Consider the following 24736-nt stretch of genomic DNA (forward strand, 5'->3'; position numbering starts at 1 on the left):
AATCCCTGGGCCGTGAGTCATGACCCCCTAGGGGTGTGTAGTTCATCGCTTTCATTTTTATCTATGTGCTTTTAACTTCATTTTGTTTATTGATGCTCTCACATGACACACTGAAGTACCTAACTTTCGGTACGTGGCCAGCCATCATTTCAGAGTGTAGGATCTCAGACAGTCCCATGAAACAAAATGGTTGCTTTGAAATATGTTTCTGCAGACCCACTCTCTGCTGCAGAAACCTGCTAAGCAAATCTGAGCAGCAACACTCCAAACATCACAGTTTCAGGGCAGGACTGCACACCTGCGAACATACCAGCTGCTCGGGCAGGTACCCACTGCAGGAATGATACAGGTGCCACCAGCATCGTCTGTATTATTTATGAGTGTGCTTTAAAGGCTGTAGATACTAGGGGTAAGCAGCACCGGGAGGCTCGAGGATAGCTTGTCGCGCCGTTTTCTCTGTGTGTTTGCAGTAGTAGTGCTTCAGGTTGTGGGCGCTCGGTCTTATTTGGAGGTAGCAGTGGGACTGTCAATTTGGGGAACGCTAATATTCTGTGAATGGGGACAGCTTTAAATTAGAAGCAATAGCTTCTACTGAATCGATGGCTTCCATTGTAAAACAGCATGAAAAAAATAATAATAGCAAATTTATGTAGGGAATGCATGTGAAAGGATAGGCACGTGTGTGAGGGAACACCTTCTTGTTCTTTTTATGTTTAAGTAAGGTAGAGCTCAACAGGTTCTGTTCACCCATAGGCAACTCAGGTTTTCTTTACTACTACTTATAGTTAGGACTTAGAAGTATCGTCTCCCAAAGTGAAACTGAGCTAAGCAACTATTATTCATAGTTTTTCTTGACATTTTATTTGTAAAAAGATTTATTTATTTTTTTATAAGACTTACATGTAGAAGGGAAATCCAGTGTTCTGGAGTGTACTGCTTATACACAGAAAAGAAGAACTTTGGTGAATGATTTGAGTCTCTGAAACCTGTCACTGTTTTGGGGACACTTAAATCCACCTATTGTAGAACTATATTATGTGTAATAATAGAGATGCGACTGCCCTTTCACAGAGCAACTATCTGCTTTTGCCTCAAATCTTCACAGAGCATCCCTACAGCTGTGTGAGTGGTGAGTGTGTGTTTTGAGGACTTTATTAGTAGCCGGCCAAGCTGCGAGCTGAAATGAGGTTGAAGGGCTGCGTTCAGATCGGGACTGCATTTGGATCGGGGTTTAAGTGGCAGATAGAATTCACAGAAGAAGAGGTTCAGGTACATGAACACTTAAAAAACACGAGTGTGTATTATAGGGCACAGGGCCCACTGGGCTGGTAAGATTTTGGCTTTGGGGGATTCCTGTATTTTCCTCCCACTGAAATCTGAAAGGTTTCGTGTTTTGATGGGTTTCGTGCTGCTCATCTCTAAGTATACCATCTTAAAACGTTTTTGTTGTTTTTGAAAGACAGTGCCTAATTTCTCTTATCAATCCTGTTCACAGAAATTCTAATTTGTAGCCAAAGGATTGCGAGGTTAAGAGAAGAACTGACTAAACTGTGATTTTTGTTCTGCCAATTCTTGGATTTTTTTGTGTGTGGAATATGTTGCCTATGTTTATTAAATCATATTTTAATTTAGAATGTATTAGGCACCAAGCATGTTATTATTTCATGTTTAGATAATATTCTTTCACAGCTATTAAACCACAGTTCTTCTTACCCTGCAGTTTCTCAGTCTTAAGGAAGCTCGTTACTCAACAACCACCACGAAAAGCAGCAATGTCAGTGTTTAATAATGTAAAATCTGTAAAAGCCTAGTGAAATGAAATATCTCTGATTTGGAGCCTGAGTCTTCCTTGTAAAACAAGCTTTTAGTGAATTCTTGGAACTTCGCTGGTGACCTGTTAAAGGTACTTTTTTTTAATAAACAGGAAAAAGATTTTTCTTTTTCTCATTTTTACTAAAGGGTATTTTTTCCCACCACAGCAGAATCCTCCTAACTAATTACGCACCTTTTGCAGTGCCTGTGTGGGAGATTTTCTTTACAAATGCATCTAACGCAGGCTGTTGGCCCTAAAGGGGCTGCTCCCCCTGGGCAGACGCTGAGCTCATTCTCAGCGCACACAGCCCCCAGCTTGCAGTGTACCCAGCCTGTAGATCAACACAGATCTGCAGCTCTTATCTACTGAACGTGAGGATGAAAGCAAAACTGCAGGCTTTAGAAAATGAAAAACTGCACGCACAGAAACGGACACAATAAATCATATTAACTGCGTTGTTCTACACTTGCTGTAGACCCACTTCCACAGGGCCTGATCCAACTCCCTCTGGAGTCGATGGGAGTCTCATAATTGATTTTACTGAGAGTGGGAATGAGCCCACACAGGGAGGATTTTTTTTTTTTAAATCAAAGAAAAATAGCATTATGAATAATCTTATTCCCACTGATGCTAACAGCAGAATGACCAGATTGAGGGCAGGTTTGGAATCATTCTGCATGTGTTTCTGTAAGGCACAAAGAAGCATATCGATTAAGTACTACCTTTTACATGCATGCATTCCTTCATTTTAAAAAAATAAATCTTTAAAGGCCTTGTGAGGGTTATACAGCCTCTCTACTTGCCTGTTAATATCCTTTCTGTTCCACTCCATAAATTCTAGAGCTATTTATTATACACATATATTTTGCATACCTTGAGTAATGTAGGTTCAAAAGGGTCAACTATACAGCCCTGAAAAAGAAGGCCTCCTACTACAGATTTTAATTTATCATTTTAATTTGTATGTGTTATTTAGAAAAACCTGTATGTCTAACCTTCATTAAAGTGAAGTTCATGGGAAAAAAAGCTTTTATTTTTTAGAGCCACCCCTCTTTTCTAGTGGGCTTTACAGTTGCATTTTATGGAGCAGAATCATCTCGGAGAGAGAAGATGGTGACATCTTCTGCTCTCAGTGGTGGCTCGAACACAAACTCTAACCTGTACTTCAGCCTTCATTAAGCCAGAATCATTTTCAGGCACTTAACTGACCGCTAGCTCTGCAAGAATTTACAGAAATACTAAGAATTTTATTTTTTCGAAAGAGAGAGAGAATCCAGCGTGATGGTCATGAAAGGCAAGCATGCAGGCAAGACGAGGCTTATTCCTGCATGCTTGGTCCACGGTCCAGATGTCTTGTCCTGGAACTGGGGAGAAAGCTAACCTGTAAGCAAACAGTGTGCATGGTGCTGCTGTCCCCCAGTCCTTTACCACGGAAAAGAGCTTCTCAGGGAGAGGAAGAAAACCCAGAACGTGTCTGTTTGTTACGTGGGTGAGGAAATTTGCAGGAGGGATGTTGAAAGAAGCACGCAACTTCATTTGAAAGGCAGGAGCGTGTTCAGATGTCCTGATATTTTGCTCAAATGAGTGTTTTTTTTTCTGACCAGCTGGGTGGAACACCCGCGTGGAAAATTCCCCACTTTTGTAGTTGCCTAATGGTATGTAAAAGCTTCATTTCAGTTGGCACCGCAAAGCGATTTTGCAATTCACCCAATCAAAAAAAAAAAAAAAAAAAGATTATTGATTTTAAGAGCTTGTTAAACGCACTGGTTCGGTGTTGATTTTTATAAACAAACTAGTTTTCAGCGAACCGAGGGTGACAAAATGGCTAGTCTGATGTAGTGAAGGGACTGCGTGCCTGGGGATCAGCAACAACTGAATTCCAGGCTCAGCACTGCCGTGGACTCTCTCTAGGGCTTTTATTCTTTCTTTCAGTCATGGAAACGGCTATCGGATAGGTTTTCTTTTTGTAAACGGGATTATTTTAAACTTTTGCAGGAAAACTTTTCAGTCTTTCTTGTCTGCAAAGTGGGGATGGTTGTGATGCTAGCTTTCGGAGATTCACCGAGCATTGATAGCCAAATCCTGCTCTGCTCCGGCAGGAGTTTAACTGCGGAGGAAGGCAGAGCACAACCTGGTTAATAGCGGTGGTGCAGGGCCGTGCCAGTGCTGCCAGACCTCCATCGGGCGAGGTGTGTGCTTGATGTGGTAGCACTGGAGGATCGCTGACTGCAGCGTGAAGGTAGGGGCGAAGCGTGCTGCTTAAAGCCGGGGAAGGCCGTGTCATTTCTGCAGACAACTGATGGCTCTCGAGCATGTGTTCCCGCGATTCGATCACTCGAGTCGGTAGCACACCACTTTAATTGTAGATTAGCGAGTTCTTTTTAAAGAAGTTGATAAATTCTCCCGTTTCAAGTGAGCGAGACAGCAGTCATTATTACAGCTGATTACAAACGTGTGCCAAATTCATTGCTCAAACAAATTATATGGAGGGAGAGGCATTTATCTGAAAAATAAAAATGTTTAATGCCCAAACCAAATGCTTTTTGCTTTTAATGTATTCTTGCTGCTTTGAGCTGCAAGTACCTTAACAGCACTGCAGGAAATGAAAGGCACATTGTTCTTTGTAACATTAAAAAAAAAAAAAAGAAAAAAGAAAAACAATGATGTACCGTAACTCACAGAACTCGTTTTTCAGCCCCGCAGTAATTACACTGGACTTGTAAATATCATCCGTGAATTCTTCGCTTAAGTAGGGCCGGACTGGGGCATAAAACCTTACCAAAAAAAAAAAAATAGTTTTAAGTATATGCTTACTTTTTCATGCCTAAAAGCATAAAGGAAGGAATTCTGGTCCTCAAGCTCTGGGGGAAGGCAGGTTCCTCCCTTCCCCTGGCACGGCCGGTTGTGGCAGGCGAAACGCGGCTCGGGCTGCAGGGAAGGAGGGGGCTAGGTGGCTACGTGCAGCCTGGCAAAACGCGAAAGCAACTTGTGGAAGTACCCCTCTGCCTTAACTACCTCTCTGCGGAGTTCAGCCCCTTTCCGTGTGCTCTTTTTCAGGCCCCAGGCCTGGTGTTCTGCTTCTGGGCAGTGAGAGGGCTTCTGCCAGGGCACGTGGAGGCCCCTGGGCTGGGCACTCCATGAAAACCGTGCAAAGTTCCTGTTCAAACCATCCTCTCAAGCTGCCACGGGCAGAAAACACAACTATTCTTTGTGGTTACCCCAACCACTCATCTGCATTATAAGTTAAATGGTAGCTGAGAGACCTCCAATTCCTTCTACAGCCACATTTGTAGCTAGGAGGAGCTTACTGCCTTCCGAGGCCATTCATTGCCTGTTCTCAGGCCATGCATCACCCCCGATCCCCTCCAGCCCAGGCGGAGCACAGCTCTCCCTGTCTTCGAGTGCTGCAAAACTCGAGGTTTCTGTAGGTCATCGTGTCAGCCCCCAAATTTCCACCCGGGTAGGGCCGGGGCTTGAGCGGTTTGCTGAGCACAGGATGCTGAAGCCGGTCCTGTTACAGGTGCCTTGTCTCCGGTGACTAGCATCCCTGAAGCACCTCATTTGCAGCAGGTAACTCAGCCTCGCAGAGAAAGTTTTCCACCAGTTAGAGCTGCAAACAGGGTAGTGCAGTAATGGCAGCCTTTATTAGCGCTCTCCTTCATGGGATCATTTGCATCCGAATCTTATAAATGCAGGAAGACTCTCCTCTCTTGTTTACAGAGCAACACTGGAGAGTTATCACAGCCTGAGGGACTAATCTAAAATTAACTTCGCTTCAGAAAAAAAAAAAAGCTTTAAAAAAAAAGCCCTTAGCATTTTCAATAAGGAATCTCATAGCTGGCGACAAAGTCAGAGCTTCTGGTGATGTCAGCTTGTTTGCACCTTTGTAACATGCCAGGGCCAAATTCTGAGCGGATTTGCACCCTTGGAGATCACGGTGCCTGCCGGGAACAGCGGTGGGGAACTTTGTCCAGGCTCGAAAGCCCTGGCCGAGCTGGGGAGCCTCGGTGGGATTGGTCTCTCCTGCCTTGCCGCGGGCTGGACGGGGTCAGCCGTTCGCTCCGATCGCTCACGCCAGCTGACGAAGGTCTGGTTAGGTCCAACCTGTATTTCGTCACCCCGGGGAGATACTGCGGGCGGGCAGGCGGTTCTGAGCACCGGCATTTCCCTAGGAAACAAAAGCAGATACGCCTGGTTATAAAACCACCTTCTGTGTGGTTTAGTCTTGCATTCTTTTCATCCTGTTTCTTTACAGATAGACTCCAACAAGAACTGGAAATACAGTGTTATAATAGCCTAGGACTGAAACTTCGCTGCATTCAGCTGTGTTTTCCAGCTAGTTTCACGACTTTCGGGGACAGGCATCTGAATAATTAGGAAAGAAAATACCGTTTTTTTCGCTGCGTTGCCATATTTTCATTGAGATTCACGCTCAAAGTCAAACGAGTTTGTGGCCCAGATTGTCAGGCGCTGCTTCACCATTTGCAGGATTCAGCGGGTGCTCGGCTGGGCTCAGGCTTGAGCCTGCTTATCAGTAGCTGGCACTCTCTTGAGGGGACCCTGTGATGGCAACAGCTAAGGGTGTTGACTGTCAATCGGGCGAGATAGGCGGTAGTCGGCCGGGGTCAGTGCTGAAGCCTCTGCTGGGGCCGAGCGGAGAGGCTCCTCGTCGGTGACCCGCGGGGTCTGAGGCTCGGGGATTGACAGAGGACTTCAGTTTTCACTGCTGCTAACCATTAACCTTCGCGAGCAAAGCATTCCCACAAAAAATTCATCCAAGGCGAGTATGACAGGAAATATTCAAAGCATGAAATGAATGCTTATAGCATGACAAAGCAGTGCTTGAAAGACATGAAACGTTCATTACGCTTGGAGTGGCTGAATGCTGCGAAGGAAAGGAGGAATAGAAATGTGGCTAGGGTATATGTTTTTATTTCAACATATGTGTGTACAGGAAAGAGGCAATGAACCTTTCCAGTGGATAAGGTGCATAAATACAGCTGCAATTATTCTAAGTCGTTTCAAAATATATTTATACTCTGTTGCTCTGTTCCATTCCTTTCCGCGTATATTTATCCACGAGATAACAGCAAGGGCCACGGAGAGGGCAGCGTGGAAGCGGGCTGGCCAGGAGCCCCTCCTGGGAAGCTCCGGTGCCTTTCCCCTCCCGGCTCTGCAGGGCCGAGGCGATTTGTGCCAGCGGCAGCACCGGGCTGCCCCGCGGCCCCGGCACCCCGCGCTACGGCTACGCGCGGTCCCACCGCCGAGCGCTGCCCCGGGGCTGGCTTCAGCCAGTCCTCCTGGGGTGGCCGGAGCTGCGAGCAAGCTCCGGTTTTCAGTACAGCCGGCTTTTTCATCCGTCTTCTGGAGAGACTTGCTGTTTAATTAGCAGCTGAGAGTGGCGTTGGGTCGGAGTAATTGCTACCGCCTGAGCGGACCGCAGGCTGAAGGGTGCTTTTGAATTCCACGCTTGCCCACCAAGAAGCCGGGCACTTAGGGGAAGAAGTTTATTTGTGGTGTGGGCCTCGCTTTAATTTTCTGTCCAGTAGAGAGGGGAGTTTATTAGTGGGAAGAGACAGAGCGTGCGGTGCCAAGGCCTAACTAGCAAAACAAAACCCCAAACCTATCTATTTGTCTTTCGATGTAAGAATTTCCTAATGCCTGTAATGTAAGACAAAGGGAAAATTTTACTTGCAGGAAAATTGCCTTCCACAATAACCAAGAAAAAAAACATAAAACGCCCACACCAGAGCAGCACGATCCAAAATGTGAACTTTTTACGCCTCCCCAACCTTCTAGGTTAGGCTTCCAACCAAGTGATCTTTTATTATCAACATGATATACCCTTGACATAATTTGGCGCAGTAAAGCTTCTTCGGCTGAACTCGTGATTTCATTTACTAGATCTGATGAAAGTTCTGTGAACCACGGTAAAATGTGATAATTAGTAGTTTAATTCTTTTAGGGTGTGCGTATTAATTGAAAAGGCTTGAACTATAAATACAGGGCCTGTGGATAAAAGCACACTCTGAAATCAGTCGCTTATCCGAAGTATTCATTACTTGACATCTATTTAGGTAGCGTCTCTTTGCAGCAGTGCCAGTCGGCTGCTGGAGCGAGCGGGAGCCCTGCACGCAGGGATCACAGCCCCAAATCCACCGCTTGCGGCTGCTCTCCCGACGTCGGAAGGGCTCCCTGGCCAAAATTTTACCCTCTGTGGTCAAACCGCTGGATGTTAAAAGCGTGCGCTTGGAGCTGTTCACGAGTTAGCGCGGGGCTGGCTCTTTCTCCTTGAAATTGGCAGAAGGGGCCAAGCGTGCCGTCGGGCGGCCAGCTCTCTGTGTCCTCGCCCAAGGGTGGGTGTCTTGCTGGGGCTCGGTGAGGGTCCCAGCTGGCCTGGCACTTGGTGACAAACTGTGCCTTCCTTCCTTCCTACACGCTTACCTTAATCATAGCTGGGACCATCAGCACCTCCCGGAGGCCCCCGCTGCTGCAGGCACAGCTGAGTTCATGCAGCCGTGAATGTCAGCGTGGCACGGGGCCGCCAGGAGCTGCGATAAGTGATCGCGCTTTCTCGCTCCGGTGTTCTTTGTTCTGACTTCCTGACCGAAGCAGGAGGTATTCTATTGACTCTAGGCCTTTCCAAATACATATATTCGCTATGAAAATGCACGTCATTATTTCACACCTTCCTCTGGTTTCTGCGTGTGGTGCAATGCCTGGATGAATCATACCTGTTTTTAAGGTAGTGTGATTTTCCCTCATAAGGATCCCGACGTTTGTGCTCATATATGGTTTGTGCGCTCACAAAAAAATCTGTATGCATGCACTACAGATTCACGGGTTATTCAGGTGGTTTCCAAGTAGCCTTAATTTTATTAATCGTAAGTTGTCTACGCAAGCAAAGACGTCCAGGTGAAGAGCAACACACAGCTACAAAAGGGAAGCTGTAAGTTGTGTTGCTGCAAGCTGGATCGTTGTTCTTGTCACCGGGGTGGGGGGGGGGGGGGAGCACTTCTGTGCGACCAGGCCCCCAGGAAAAGCCTAGCCTCTTCTGTAGCTAATCAGATACCACTTTTTAATTGCAGATGCTACTTTTTAATTGCAATATTTGCTAGATAGGAAGTGGAGACAAAGTTTAGGGTGACTCTGACAGAGCTGCGAGAATAAAATCCCCTCCGAAGCCTGGCTGTAGTGCGACTGAAATGGAAAAATACCAGCTCCGTTTCTTGGAAAGTGAGAAGGAGACTTTTATTTGCAATGGTTCACAAATATTTTCCCAGGAGCAACGTAGCGAGTATGGCAAAAGGGGGGGGCAGGAGGAAGGTGAGGTGAGCGAGCCACACTTGTAACCATACTCCTTTAATTCTGCTATTGTGATCTGCACACAAAGGGCACTGCAAGTTGTTTACAGCACTTCGTGTTATTCATTTCTGCTCTGTTTTTTTCCCGTCAGTGCTGTATCTTCAGTTATACAACTTTTTTTTCTGAGTTGTGATAGTGTCCGGATAGGTTTTGGTGAAGGGGTGGTAGAAAGGTGCCAGCTGATTAAACGTGCTGCTTACTGTGTGCATTTCATGTCTGCTCTTACATTTTTTCATTAACCACTGTTGCAACTGAAGAAAATGCTGAAGTTTGACAGTTGGGAGTTACTGCCGAGTATGTGCTGTAAACTATATCATCCCTCTGCCTTCTCCCCTTCTCCCCCTCCTGCTGAAACCAAATGATTTATAAAATGCCTTCACATTCTTGAGTGAGTTCACACTATCACCTCCAGGCACTGCACTGAGGAGTCTTAGGAGTGGATGGGAAGCACAGATCTGATAGCTGGTATTTTTCTCTGAAAGGGAAAAAAAAAAAAGCTGATTAAATTTAAAGGAGAAAAGTTTCCTGCTGTGCCCTGGAGTAAATCTGTAGTCAGCAAAGCACTTTTTAGTAAACAAGAGATGTACATGGTTATAGTGTTTTTTTATTATTGCACACTGCCATTGTTTTCCATTTTCATAATATTCAATTAATGTAATCATTTTAGAGTGTCTCTCATCATTACCTCCCATCCTCCCTCACTCGTACTTGAAGCAAGGGGATCTTCTGCAAGACACGCGCTGGGATGAGGAGCCGGCACCTCGCTCCTGGTGCTGGCAAAAGGAGGCAATAGAAGAAGACAGGGCAGCTAGAGAGGATCCTATTTTTTTTCTTGGCCTTTGGTCTCTGGACTTTGCAGAGCAGGAGGCCGGCACCCTGCTGGGTCACCCCTGGGCCCTCCTCACCCTGCCCCTGGCCCCAGCCCGCTGCAGCGCTGGGTGACAAAGGGTGCTGGTGGCACAGCGTCTTGCTGGGTGACCCGGGATATGGGGATACGGGGATACGGGGATACAGGGGTATGGGCTGGCAGTTTGCTGCCAGCCATAACCAGGCACAGGGGTGGCGACACCATCCTTCAGGCTGCAGAGGGCCAAGCCCTTTGCTGGCATTTCTTCTAAGATCAAAAGGGAGGAAAGCTTCTTACGTAGCTTTAATACTCTTTCACAGAGAGTCTCGTCCTCTGCCCCTGTTAGTTTTCTACTTCTGTTCCTTACTCTTAAAACTGTAACAGAAGGCTCTTGGACAGCTGCATCCCCATCTGAAAGCCTGCTGGAGTTTGGGGGTGTCCCCACCTGACCAGCTTTGCAGCGCAGACCACCTGCAATTTTCCCACATGTTATACCTCAAAGCCCTCAAAAAGCAGGGGATTTGCTCTTCGGAAATTTCCAATAGCAGAATGCAGAGAGCTAGTCCTGTCCCCGCGCCGTACAGAGGGGAGCCAATTTTCCTGTACGGCAGAGCATGCCGTACTTTGAGCCGCAGGAGGAAGGCGAGAGGGAAGAAGCCAGAGAGGACGGGCAGCGCGACGGACTGGGGTGGCTGGGGTTTTGAGGCAGGAAGGGAACCCCACAGATCTTGGTGAGGGAAGACTTACAGCAGCAGGCGTGGTAGTGGTCCACAGCTCAGTTTAAAACTATTCCAAAACTGGGAATTAAAGGGGCTGGAGAGGATATGAACCTGAGCAAACGGCTGCGGAATGAGGCAGCCCAGTATTAGTGGATGCAGCTCTGTGTCTGTCAGGGCCATGAATGATGCGTTTGCAGCAGGACGGGGAGCCGTCCACTGTTAGAAGGAGACAGAAGTAAAGATCATCCCGTGTACAATATAAATGTAAGTTGTTATTACTACTATTGCTATGTCAGCCGTAAACTGTTCCCACGAGAACAGAGATGCAACATCATTGAGAAAGAATGTCTTACTGTGAAATGGGCAGCAGAAACACTGTGGCATTATCTGCTGGGTAATGAATTTACCTTGGTGACAGATCATTATTCCCTCCTGCAAATGAACCAGATGAAGGACAGGAACACAAGGATAACTCAGCAATACTTGTATTTCACAGCCTTCTGAAATAAAAACAGAAACAAAAAACAAACAAAAAACATCAACAAAACAAACAAACAAAAAATAACAGATTTAAATGTAAGGATACAGAAGCATGGCATGTCAAGAGGCCCGTGGCAGGAGGTTGGAAATAGATGATCTTTAAGGTCCCTTCCAACCCAAGCCATTCTATGCTTCTATGATTGCTTGTGGCAAGATATGAGGGGAAAGCAATTTTTTTTAGGCCTATGCTAACATTATATATGAACTTCAAAGGCTTGGATTTCACCCCTCCTAATGTTAAGCATTAAAATGAGGCAGCAGCTATGAACCTAAAATCCTAACTCTCCCTCTATAATCAGTGGAGATACCAGGTCTTCTGGGAATTCATCTCTTTCTGCGTTGAACCTCTGGGAGGTTTAGAACAGAGATGTTTCAGGTTAATGCTGTAATTTCTCTGGACCTGAGATTCTGCTGCTAGGGGAAGTCATCCTCCCCTCTCCCACTCATCCTGATAAGCCGGGAGGAGACAAAGAAAGACTTAGGCTGCAAGAGCAAAGGAGGGTCTAACAGGGCATGTTGAATGATTTCTGCAGGGTAGAAGAGTGGACAGTGTAAATACCACCCACTTGTATTTTCTTCCCATTCTGTTTTTCCCTTCATGTCTACAGAATGGGAGTTACTTAGATAAATTATCTTTTTAGAGCAGTGTTTATGTGCTCTGTGGAAGAATGTGTCTAGGGATGGGCATACTGGCAGGAAGAACTTCCTCCTCAACTCTTCCAGTGAAGTTTTGTGCTAAACGGCCCAAATGCAACCATTATTCAAAAGTAAAAATGTTCTGTTCCATTTCTTGTTTTCATTCTTTCGTGTGTCTGGGGACTAAACTGCTGTGAAAAAGAGCCCATTCTCACAGGATGTCTTGCCTAATTTTGCAGACGAGAGAGGTTCAGCTTTTCCAATTACGATGAGATAAGAATCTGAAATGTTGGGATCACATCCATCCTGAATTGAACTCTGAGTCTTCCAAAATCCATCCATCATTATTTTTTTCCTTTATTTCTGTATTTCAGTAATGCAGGCAAAGAAAGAACGGAGAAGAAATGGATGTTTATGCATTATAAACCGTAATTGATGGGTTTCCTTTTTACCTGAGTTGCTTTAGTTTAATGTAAAGGTCCCTGTGAGTGGAATTCCTTTTCCATTTTCGTTCTTTCTGCCTGCTTGACTGCCACTCATCAGCAAAAGATCTGTCTTTCGCGTAAAGTCCGTCATGGTACAAAGTTTACACGTGGCGTACTGTTAAAACACACCTGATGGCTGTCACAGGGAGGATGATCCAGGCTGGTAAGCATGGTCCAGCTCTGAAGTTCTAGCCCCTGTGCTGTCTTCAGATTGTCCAAAATACATCCTGATGGGCCATTGGACGTAGGGACTCCACCCCACTGCCACGTTTCTGCATTCCTGAACATCACACCACACCACACGAGACTGCTGAGCTGGAGTAAGAGAGTCTAGAGAGACAAGCCTTCTTCTGCAGAAAGAGGACCGCGTAGGCTCAGCTGAGCAACGTGACCTCTAGCAGCAGATTCATCTCAGTTTCTCACCTTGATACCTACCAGGAGTGTGTCAGAGTTGCTGGAGGCAGGCTCCTGGGGCAAGATGTCCCATCATTGTCACGTCAGCTCCTTAAGGCACCTCCCCTGGAACCTCTGTATCTGCCACACATGGGATGAGCACATGAAATCAGATACGGACTGAGAAGGTCCTTCTCCACCCCTTCTGTTTACTGTCTTAGTCTTGAATCCCTCAAAATACACTCAGTTAGTGAACTCAGGGGCCCTTTTTGGGCTACAGCCTGAGCATTTTACACAGAGAGACAGAGAAAATAGATTTGGTCCATGTTCTGGCCTGACCTTGGCCTGAACCTGAGAAAGTGAATGCCCCTATCACACCAACATGTGTCTGTAGAAGTACAGTAAACACAGATGGGGGTCACTGGCCCTCTCTGTCGTATAGTCCCAGGCCAGGAGTCTAGAGTTTTGGGCTGTCCGCCCAAGTACTTGTTAATAAATGTCCATTCTTAGCCTGTAAAGGAATGTAGACAGGGCATCCTGCCCTACAAAACACAAACTTAGAATAAAATAGAAAGAGTCTCAGTCATCATGCAGAGACTCCTCATCCACCAGTCTCTTCCCACTGGACCTCAGCAGCTAGTCTGGGACTTGGCTGGGAGTTATCCACTGCTGCCCTGGGGGCTCTCCCCCGCTGTCTGAAAGTGTAGTTGCCTGCCTAAAACCAAGTCCAGGGCTTCATTTTGGAGCCTTGTCTTGGTACCTGAGGTGAGACTGCCCAGGCGCGAGGGGAGACGTTCGTGAGGTTCCCCCCACCTTCAGCAGGGATCCCTCAGGGCGGCCCTGACAGAAATTCACCTTCCCAGTGATGTGCACGGTCAAGAACACAAAGACTGTACAGGGACTAGGCAACATCTTAGGCTTCCTCGAGTGCCTAGGACTTGACGGTATTTGAGAAGAAGACAGTCAGCCTGCCTCGGACTAAAAGATATTGCAGATAGGAGATCGTAGTTCTGTGTAAGGAACAGAGGCGTAACAGCCTTCTGCAGAGAAAGCTCTGAGCGATATACGGGAAAGAACAATAAGTAAGTGGAGCAATACGATTTGCATAGGTTTTATTGTGAAGGAAAGTTTGCTCACTGCTGTTGTCAGCAGATAAGGTGCAAGAAGCAGTTCTGAGGGAGAGGAAAGCCCATGCGGAAAGGTGGAGCTGGCTGATCCTGGGACTTAGCTTCCATGCCCCGAGTCCCGATTTTCGAGTGCATTTACGCTATCTAATCTTCAGCAGATATTTCTACAGCTTCCATTATCGTGGTGTCCAGCCGCAGTCTATTCAAAGAGTGTTGGTGTGAAGAGAGAGGGGTGCCAGGAAGGCAGAACGAGAGGAAACAGCTGATGGAGTCACCGGGGTTTGTGCCTGCATTGCCCAGCAGACAGGCAGGAAAGCTGCCGCCCTCGCCTGACCCGGCCCCGCCGGCTCCTCCTGGACGCTGGGCTTTTTCTAGAGAATTCTGCCACAGGCTGTGAATGTGTGGATTATTCCTTTAACTAGAAACTGGCATGTAAATCTAAAAAAAAAAAATCACAGGGGTTCGGACTTTGTCGGCGCAGCTCCAAGCCGTGTTAGTCTGCGGAGCGGCCTTGGAGGATACAGTTAGCTTCCCCCAGCCGAGGGAGGGGTTTTATGGCTCCTAAAATAATTGCAGCATCACTGAGTCGAGTTGTATAATTTCTTGGCAATATACTAATTAAAACTAGGTATTTACACACACCGCTTATTTAAACTTAAGACTTATTTAAAAGAACCTGCATACTTACACCAACTATATATCACGGCGTTACTGAGGACCACATTTTTCATGCAGATTGAATTCTCAACGTTGTTATTAACATAAATGAGCCCACGGTTTTATGCTCAGGACTGAATACTTCCAGTGCATCTGAATCATCCTGGTATTTCATTTCACCATCTAATATTGTTTTTAAAATTCTACATTTTTTTTCCTCACCGTATTATGGCAATTAGAAATGGCTCTGTGTTTACTAGGAACAGAGAGTCCAGCCGAGCTGAGTGTTTATGTGATGAATAGTGCTAAAAGAAAAGTCAGATGCATGTCGGCACTTATCAAAGCTGTTCTGCTGCTCAGAATGACTGTTCGTGATACTTGTTTCATGATAAACTTCCTCAGAACATAATGTTACTGGAAAAAAAAATCCACTCTGAGAAATACGCAGGTGACACAGTTGAGTCAGCAGCTTGCAACAGTGACACAGGCTTACGTTTATAAAAATCCCCACTGAACTTTTGTCTTCTGCATGAGTATATCGCTGCCTTAAAAACTGTCGCCGCAAAAGTGTCCCGTTTCTTGTGTTCACTTGGTAGCTGCTTAACAAAAATCTTCCCACCGCCCTGATGAAGAGATAGGTTCCTGGGCTTAAAAGTCTTGATAGTCACAAAACTTTCCTCTCGCACATGTAAATCACCATATAAGTGTTAGTATGTTCAGTGACCACTGATACCGCTGGGGGAAATGATAAACGTGGAAAAATAGCAGGCCGCTATGGAAACCAGAAAATCCTACCTCCCGGACGAGAGGGTTTAATTATTGAAGTTGCAGGCATTTCCCCATGCCCAAGCATCTCAGCATTCATAGGTGGAAAGTACCTCATGCTGTGTTTGAAATATCAACTGGATTTAAAAGAAGGCTTTGTGCTTTGCTGTGGACCTTTCTTAGCCTCCTGCAGATGGTCCCTATTGCTGAAAAGAGACATGACTTGTGAGACACGTAGACCTCCATGCTGTTTGTCGTGCTGCTCTAATCCTGCTTTCCACCCATAAAGGGCTTCACTCCTTAAGCCCTTACCCTCTTTCTCCTAAATATTAAAATTATTTTCCTGAGTGTCATACCGTATTAAAGCAGAATGAAAATGGGTTTAACAATTGCTGGCATGGGGCTTCTGTACAGCATGTGTGTCACAAATCATGTCACTTTTCAGCAATAGGGCTGCTGCCAGCGGGAGGCTCAGAAATGCTCATGTTAATCAAAAATTTTAATTTCAAATCAAATTGACAGTTTACACATGGTGAGAAATGCTTCTCACCATGTGATATTTCAGTATGCTACACTGGGCAAAATGGGTGCACTTTCCTGTTAAGAATTTTGACTGCAGTATCTGCAAATTTATGGGTTTCAGTGTATTGGGTATGGTGAGTGGTTGATCTAAGGGAGCCCCTTGGAGAATAGGAGACAGAAGGGTTTTCATGCAACCTGGCACTGGTGAGCCGCTGTTGGCACATGCTGCTGGAGAAATGACAGGTATTCAATAAACATCAGTATGGTTAAGAGGAAGATTTAAAGGAGGGAGGGGCTGCAGTGCTATAAACAGGATTTGAAACAAATGTGCTTATTTCAGTCCGTGATTAGTCTGAATACCTAAGTATTCCACACCAGTTTCTAAATATCTTTACATTTATTTTCACACTGATGTTCTACACACAACATCAACAATAATATTTATGGCATTAACGCTCTGGGCTAAATTCTAGTTTGAACTGGTGTAAAACCAAGTAGGCTCTGCATGTCGAGGCACACTCCATTGGCGTGAAGACCAGAGCATGGGCTGTGCATTCGCAGTGTCATCTCCTACAAGCCCTTCATTCTGCAAGCAGCTATCTTGAAAGTCCATGGATAAAATCTAGAGGCAAAATTTCAGTTGATCCGTGAGTAGGAGTGAGAGGAGTAAGGACAGTTGACAGAGCGTGCGCAGTCTGCCTCAGACAAACTATCCATAGAAACCAACGTTTTCAGACTGTACCAGAAATATGATGCTGACATCAAAATATGACCAGCCGAGGAGAAATTATCATTGCATTATGCTCTGTCGGGGGATTTTCAGGTCTCTGGGGGGTCCTGAGGTTAATGGGATGCCTATCTATCTCATGACATTGGACCTTTCGTTTAAAAAGGGCCTTACAGGGGAAGAGGAATTGGGATGGCAATAACCACCTCCTTGCACCTCCAGTGCCCGCATTATGGCTCACCTGCCGGGGCAGCACGTGCCATCAGCGTCCTCAGGAAGCTGGGGAGCACCGGGTGCTGTCCGTGTGCTCCTTTGGACATGGAGTCGTGCTTCAAGCTGCGAAGCCGAACTGGCAATATTGCCGCAGACCTTGGAGATCACAGCTGTCATTGCTCTTGTTACCAGGGTTGATATGAAAATATGAAGATAAATAACTCCTTCATATTATTATTTTCAGGGAGGCAGGCTTTTCCTTTTATTACTCTTTTTATTGTTGGATGCCATAAATATTCCATAATGATTATCCCAGTATAGATTTCATCTTTCTTACTTTGAAAGGCTTTTGAGGAGCACATTATTTATAAGCTGCCAAATGAGTATGACCATTTATAATGATTTTTCTTCTTTTCTTTAGTATTTGCTTTTTGGATTGAAGACCTGAAACAGAAATATGCTAATTTAAGACATCTGTTGTTTTTCAAACTATAGGCCCCTATCAGTATTAATGCAGTTAATTTATTTATCTTATTGTGTATATGGTAGAGAGGGAGATTCTTCGTTTTTATCGTTATATAAAAAAGTTGCATTTAACTGGTTTCTCACCCACATCAATATTGAAAAGCACCCTACAATGCTAGGAGTCATCAGAAATGAAAAACCACACCACATATTGTAGATCTTGGAACGGTTTCCGTTGCGCAAGGTCCTTAAACATGAACTTGAAGGGCTTTCAGTGTTTCGAGAAGACCTTTTTCTTCAAGGGAAAGGAGCTATCCATGTGTCCTCTGCTTGGACAAAACCTGACATGATTGATTCCGATCTGTGATCGGTTCATTAAGAGTAATAAGTTGCCATTAATTCCACTGTCTCTGCACTTAGATATAAAATGAGCTGTGTCTCCTAAGAGCTGAAGCTGCTGTGGATCCGTGCAGGTTGTGCTGGTGACACAGCCAGTCTGGTACCACATTTCCTCTGGTCCGCGCTTATTAACTCGCAACCCGGACTCTGGAGCTCCATATGACACATGCTGAAATAATAACGAGGCGTTGCTTTTATTAGGGACTCTAAATTGCTGTGAGTGAAAGGCTACGCGCAGGGAGATGTTACCTGCATAGCTCTGTTCTGATTCACCTGCGGATAACGCCCGTCGTCGTGGGGCAGCTGGGCTCCCCAGTGAAGGCATCTCCCAGCACCCCCAGGTCTTGGTCCCAGGTGGCCCTGGGGAAAATACAAGCTGTAGGAACGGGACTGAGCTGGAGCACAAGCACCAGAGGTGCGTCCGCAAAAGCTAGAAGGGGCTCACAGTTTTACTGTCTGCTACCTACAGACCTTTTAGCTTTAAAAAGGCAAATAATTTAGCAGTGGTTTTGCATATTGTGAAGGGTTAACAAAACTTTCATTATCACACTCTATTAAGCCAGGACCAGGAAACAATTTCTAATCAACACTCTGATCTGGGCAGGGATTGTGCAGTCTTTTGTAGGAGGCCTCAGATCTGTGTTCTCTATTCTCACATGCTCACTTCCAGCTGTTGTCATTGAAATCCCACATAATCTCCCCGGGTCAAAGGGCAGTCATCCATGACTGCCGCTGTTAGGAGGTTATGCTGATTTCTGTTGTCAAATATTGGCCCTTTTCTCTTTCAATCACTCCCATTCTACTTTTTTTAACAAGAAAGATCCAGCCTAGAATTGTATTACATGACTTTAAAGTCTTAAAAGTGTTCCTCTATTGTACTGACACAACATGCCCTGGACGGTCTAATCCATTGCTGTGGGCCACAAAGAAAGTTTGGGTGCTTCTTAAAACCTCCGCCAAAGCCAGGTAGGCGAGCTTGAAAGAATAGCAGCGTATGTGACATGTGGCACAGCATTTATTTCATAAGAAAACGTGTGTTTTGTCTAAGGTGAGCTATTGCTGTGGCATTAAAATTAAATTGGAAATAACAAGCCAAAATACAAGTGGGAGCATTTGTCAGGGAAAAAAAAAAAGAGAGAGAGGTTTCTGTATCACTATTGATGTGTAATATCTTGTTTAACTCTTCTGTAAAAAGCCCATGAAATAAAAATGTGGTATAATTTACCATTCAAGGTTTATCGTGTACGAATTTGAGGAATGCATTTTGTACAAAGCAATTAAACTGAAGCCATTGTGCCGGCTCTGGAGATCTATATTTGGGGTCTGTTAGTAAATGCAGATTTCATTACCGTTACCCGTAATATAGAAGGAGCCTGTGGCCCGTGTACAGCTTCACGGTGTCTTCCATCTAACTGGAGACATGCTCGCTTGGACAGGGCATTGCAGGCTGGGATCGACAGCCTCCTCAATCCCCGCATGGGTTTTAAATACAAAGTGAGCGGGCACAGGCGCTCGGGCAGCGGCTGGTCGCCGCCCGGGGTGTCCCCGGCCACCCACGCTTGCCCCGGAGGAAGCAGGGAGGTGGACACTTCCCAAAAGTGAGGTGCATCTTCCTCCCTGCGCGTGCACATGGCACGCGAGCACCGTGCCAGTTTGCCTGCGGGACGCGGGGTTGGGAAGCGTGCTTCGTCCCGTATGCCCGTCACCATATCCGTGCTGTGCTGCTGGAAGGGAATGCAGCCCCTGTGGCTGCAGGGGCTGGGTCAGCCCAGGCTGGAGAGCCTCGCCTTCCAATTAAGCAGAGCATTAACGTTAGGAAGGTCTCGATTGAAGCATGTATATTCCGTCTTTTTTCCTTTTGCAGGAGAATGCAGATCAGGGCTAACTCTGTCGCTCACGTGCTCCTCCCCAGTGCAGCCGTGGAACAGCTAATCTTTTGGGAGTCCTCGGGGTGATCCGGGTTCCCTCTGATAACGTCCTCTCTCTCAAGGCCTGCGTGTGCCGTGCGATACAGACATTAATTTTCAAATCAATATTATTGCTCCACATTGTTTGTGAAACATGGGATTATCTAGATAGAGGATAAAACCAAAAGGAATCAAGTTGCACTTTGAGCAGAGAGGGCTTTTCTTTTAATCAGGCATTTGGTTAAGATAATAGGCTTGAGACCCTAATTGATTATTACTATTTTAAGGTTTTAAGATGGCTATATATAGTGAGATGCTGAACACGAAAAAGGCTTTAGAAATGGTTTCACTGCTAGTTTGGGGGACCTGTCCTGTTATTTCAAAAGACTGAAAATTAATCAGTCTCTCCACCCCCCCAAAAAAAAAGTGTTCTCCAAAGTTTAATACTTTGTCACTTGGACTGTAGTGGAAGAGAAATAACTGGATTTGGACTTTTTCATCTTCAAAGGTTTAATTCTTCCCCATTATTATTTAATTTTGGATTTCAGGAAAACAGCTGTACCTCTCTTTAGAAAATACCTTGCATATTTATGGTGCAATCTAACTATATTATCATAAAAATAACACTGCTGGATTACACAAGGAAACCTGCTGATTAAAGAACAATAATACCTTGAGCACCTTGAAAATATCTTCTGATATTCAATTAAAGAACAATAACCCAATGAACTTTAACCTATAGACCATATTCAGACTTTCTACATAAAAGTAATTGCATCAGTCATGATTTTCTCAAGCTACAACACAAGCGGTTGATTGGTAGATCAACGTCTGAGACTCCTTTTTACAGCATTAATTGGGAAAGCAGACAATACTCTCCCTGTAAACTAGATTTTAGGACGAAGGTTAGTTGCCTTTGTACACGTTTACTCATTGAAATAGGAATGTTTGCTTAATAATTCAAAACAAATAGCATTAGACAACAAGTCCTAATCCTGATTTCTCCTCTGCCAGTGTAAATTAGGAGAAAATTAGGTGAAACTTTATTTGATCAGTGTAGAAAGACTTGTTTAAAATTTCTTTGAGATCAGAATTAGGCTCCAGCAATTCAAGCCTTTTCTTCTGGCTTCTTTACTGGGATCTAAAAGAAGAATATGTAAATCACATTATGAATTTTCTTCCCAATTAAAGCGGTCATCAAGTTGTAGAAAGACGTTTTTCATGTTTTACGTGCTACGGTAGCATTGCATCGTACTTGTACGCTATATTAGATGCATTCTCCAGTAATGGTATGTGTTTATTATTTAGTACCCTGATCTGCTTTATTCCATTTGGTCTTATTAGCTTGTTTTATTTTCCGTCTTGGAGGAAAAAAGGTCGTCCTCATGAGCCGAAGTGAGGTCTTGTGTAATGACATGACTCCTAGCGGGACCTAGACTTGGGCTGAAAGCAAAGATTCAACAATATATTTAAATACCTGCTTCACTTTGTCAGCCCATCTTTCTTTGTCAGCCCAAATAAACATGTGCTTTACTCAAGCACGTGAATAAAATTAAGCACGTGCTGTAGCTGCTTTGCTGAGTCAGGGCCTGCCTTAGCTATCCAGGTGTCTTAATTTATACCCAGAATTTCAGTGAATGGGCTCTGTTAGTTTTTTATAACGCGAGTAAAAATTCTCTCATCCTCATTTTGAACACCTGCTTTACTACCAAAATGTGACTGTCGCACAAAGCTGTAGAGATAACCAGATCATATACAGCAATTTCAATGTCCTATCTTTGGGATATTTAGCAAAACTATCACAGTACACATATTTCAGTAAAGTGCTGTATGAAAAGTAAATCTTGCAAGCTTTCAAGATGTTTAATCATCTTTTCAGTATAGGAGGTTTTTAATGCTAACATCTGCATATGTAATTGCTCAACTTTACCTATTTTCTTCTCATTCGGAATTAAGCGGCACAACCGAATTGATACGTTTTTGCATTTTGACCCTTGTTAATAGGCACAAAATGTTTACTTTACATATTTTGTCAGTCTTGCTAGTGCCCAGCCATTCTTCTTTTACTTTACCTCTTTATCATGGTTCTCTCATTTTCTTCTGGCACTGTTATCTCTGCTCAGCAAAACCTGCGGTCTTAGGCCTGGATTTTGCAATCTGAGCCATACAGGCAAATCTTTAAACTTTCATGGGGTTCTACTGAACTGCAAATTCGGAGACCAACCATACATCAAAATGAGCTCAAGATGCAACTCTTAGCCAAGGGCACCGCTTTTGTGCGTATCAAGGTATTATTAATGATTGGTGAGACGGGTCCCTGATTTCCTAATGTTTATAAGTAAATAACAAGTGGGAGAATTGTGAAATTCCCCTTTCATTTGTGAAATGTTTATTTTCAGTATTGAAGGATGAAAATCTAATCACTCTAGTTGTGTGCTGTTGTTTAATGATTACTATTACATGAACACACATAAGAAATGTTCCTACAGAAATAAGTGGATGTTTCAGGTATACCCAGCAAAATAAGATTTTACGAATAATAAAGTTACCAAGCCCAAGCCAACTTAATCAACTTTTCTCATACATGGGGGGAACCTGAGAGCTAGAGTGTGTTGAAAATCATTCTACTGCATTTTCTTGTCCGGTTTTACTTGAGTTTGCTGGGCTAAGGGAACGTGGTTAGCCATGCTACAATCATGTTTTTATTGCATGATTACAAAGGGCTCTAGACTTTCCCTTTAAAAACAAGCCAAATGTCTTACCGTAGCTGGGATTTATTTTTCACTTACATACTTAAATTCCACCTTCACTCTGAGTGCGGTAGGAACCTGCCTGAGCAGTGCAGGTGGAAGTGGACACCGGAGCAGAGCCGGTATGGTGCGCTGTGAAAAAACAGCACGTGACAGATGTTCGTAGTATTGCTGAATGCACTTCTGGAAGTTGCTCAGATACTGTCATGATGAGCACAGTATGAGAAGTTATATAGCATAGACTGGCTTCCCTACGAAGGGCTCTGCGGAGTAGTAAGCGTCCTGGCCCCGATCCAGCAAGGCACTTAAGCATATGCTTAATTTTAGGCACATGAGTGGTTTCAGTGAAGACCTAAGAGAATTATTTTTAATTCACAGATCATTTAATTCAATAGGCAGGTCTGCTGCAGCATATGAAAAGTAGATCTTCATATTAAAAATACTTGGGAAATTGTCAATGAACAAACATTGTGTATGGCCAGCAACCATTTCTAAAAAGCAGAATGATGTAGTCATCACCTTTATTACGGTAAAATACAAAGCAGATGAGGCAAAAGCATTTACAATTATCTGAGAGGTATTTCTAACTGGAAAATAAGGAAAAATAAAAGCTTGTAGGAACATTTTTTCATTTGAAGTAGAGAAAAATTTATTCTCTTGCTGTAAATAAAAACCTTGTTTGCAGATTGAGGAATTTGTTTGTGTTGAATTTCAGCATCAATTTCAATATTTTATAGTACATTTATCTACAGCTGGAGCATGACAGATTTGTGTATATTTATATGTTTGTGTACATAATACATATGTATATACACATACACAAGGATGCCCAGAGATATACATATACACAGTTTGAAAACTCATCATTATTGCAGAAGTATAAAAACATGCCTGATGCAGAAACTTGTCTCGAGTCTGTTAGCTTAGCAACTGCGTTCATCTGGCACCATCGGATCCTCTCGGAAGCAGGGAACTTTGTCCATGCAGGGTGCAGAGCTTAGCGAGGGCTGGGCTGGAGATGGAGAGCTCACCTCCCTCCAGCCCTTGTCCAGCCCCCTCCCCAAAACCTTCCCTGTCGCCCGCTGCCCCCAAGGTGCGTCTCTTTGACTTCACGTTGCGTGAGCAGAAATGGCAGCGGGCTAAGTTGCTTTAGAAGCAACTCCAAAAGAAAGGCGAGAGGACAAACGGGCAGCTTGTGTTAGTCCTATGGCTCAGTCCGTTGTGGGAAGGTGCGCAGGTATTGCCGGGGTGAGCAGGCTGTACGGTACAATACACCGAACGTAAGGAAATCGTACTGCACCTGACAAACAATTAACAGCGGAGCAGATGGTGCCCCTGCAAAACATTCAATAATATATGTGCGCGTGCTGGAATCGGTGGCTCTAAGTAGGACAGCCTTAAAAGGTACGCCACTTATCCCGCAGGCAAGCGGGACTTTACGGTTCTTTTAATAATCTCTTTATCCCGCGATTTCTCCTTTGACCCTGATTTCAAAAGCGGGAGGTCAGCCTGGCCTAAGTGCAGCCCGCTAATTGAAGGCCAGGCATGTCCCGCGTGAGCCGCCACAGCCCACTCCGCGCACTTACACTGGGTGGCAGCCTGAACGCTGCTCCTTTTGTAACTGATCATACCCGTGAAAATTAAATGAACATTTGGTGGTAGACATGTTTTCAGAGAAGAAGGAAAATACTGTTATGTAAAGTGTAATAACATTTTGATGTGTAGAAGCATTCCTTGCACAAGGGAGGCAAGCGTGGAAGTGCACACCCTGGTTCCTAAAGACAGTCCGAAGCTCAAAGTTAATGCTTTTCTTATGCAGAGATTTATTTTGCTTTTCAAAAGCTTGTTTTAAATGTTAGATTGATTTTTTTTTTAGTGGGAATGGCACTAACTTAATTTTTTCAACCGGCATCTATTTTAAGATTTCCCTAGCGTAACCTTAGAAAATGAAGAGTATATCTTTAAATCTTGTTTTGTTTGAATGAATGGGTAGATAATCCTGATCAGATGTTTCTTTAGAGAATAATGTTTAAAACGATTATGGAACTTAGCTGTCCTGTCTGTTTCCTAGGTACAGTATTTTCATTTCAATTGTGAAGTCATTAGGGGTCATCCAAGGTAACCGTTTATTAAAATAGTCCTCTTTTGTTTCAGATTTCCTGTTGAGATGCTTTAACATGTAAAAATCTCCCTGCTGATGTGTCATGTTAGCTTTCCTAACCTCTAGATAGAAACCACAAAGCAGCCTACATAGCTGTATGACTAGTTACCCACCTACATAAACAATAATTACTGCTAAGTGGGAAATTAGATGTCACATTTTAAGTCTAAATGCAAGTAAAGTATTTGAGAATACTGTCATTAAATGCTTAAAGCTAATCGCGGTTCTCTCACTCTGTTTGTTTT

General features: G+C 44.4%; 1 protein-coding gene and 1 long non-coding RNA gene across 51 annotated transcripts in view; one reads left to right on the plus strand and one right to left on the minus strand.

Annotated features, from left to right (window-relative positions):
- Positions 1–24736, plus strand: part of NFIA (nuclear factor I A) — a 352139-nt gene that overhangs the window by 236266 nt on the left and 91137 nt on the right. The gene's annotated exons all lie outside the window — the stretch shown is intronic.
- Positions 4189–24731, minus strand: LOC310903246. The gene is made up of 2 exons (XR_014587379.1): positions 11152–24731; positions 4189–9653 (listed from the first exon to the last, which is right to left on the minus strand). It is a non-coding gene; the product is annotated as an uncharacterized lncRNA (long non-coding RNA).

The sequence above is a fragment of the Anser anser genome (assembly GCF_964211835.1).
Source record: "Anser anser genome assembly, chromosome: 8".
NCBI classification, from domain to species: Eukaryota; Metazoa; Chordata; class Aves; order Anseriformes; family Anatidae; genus Anser; species Anser anser.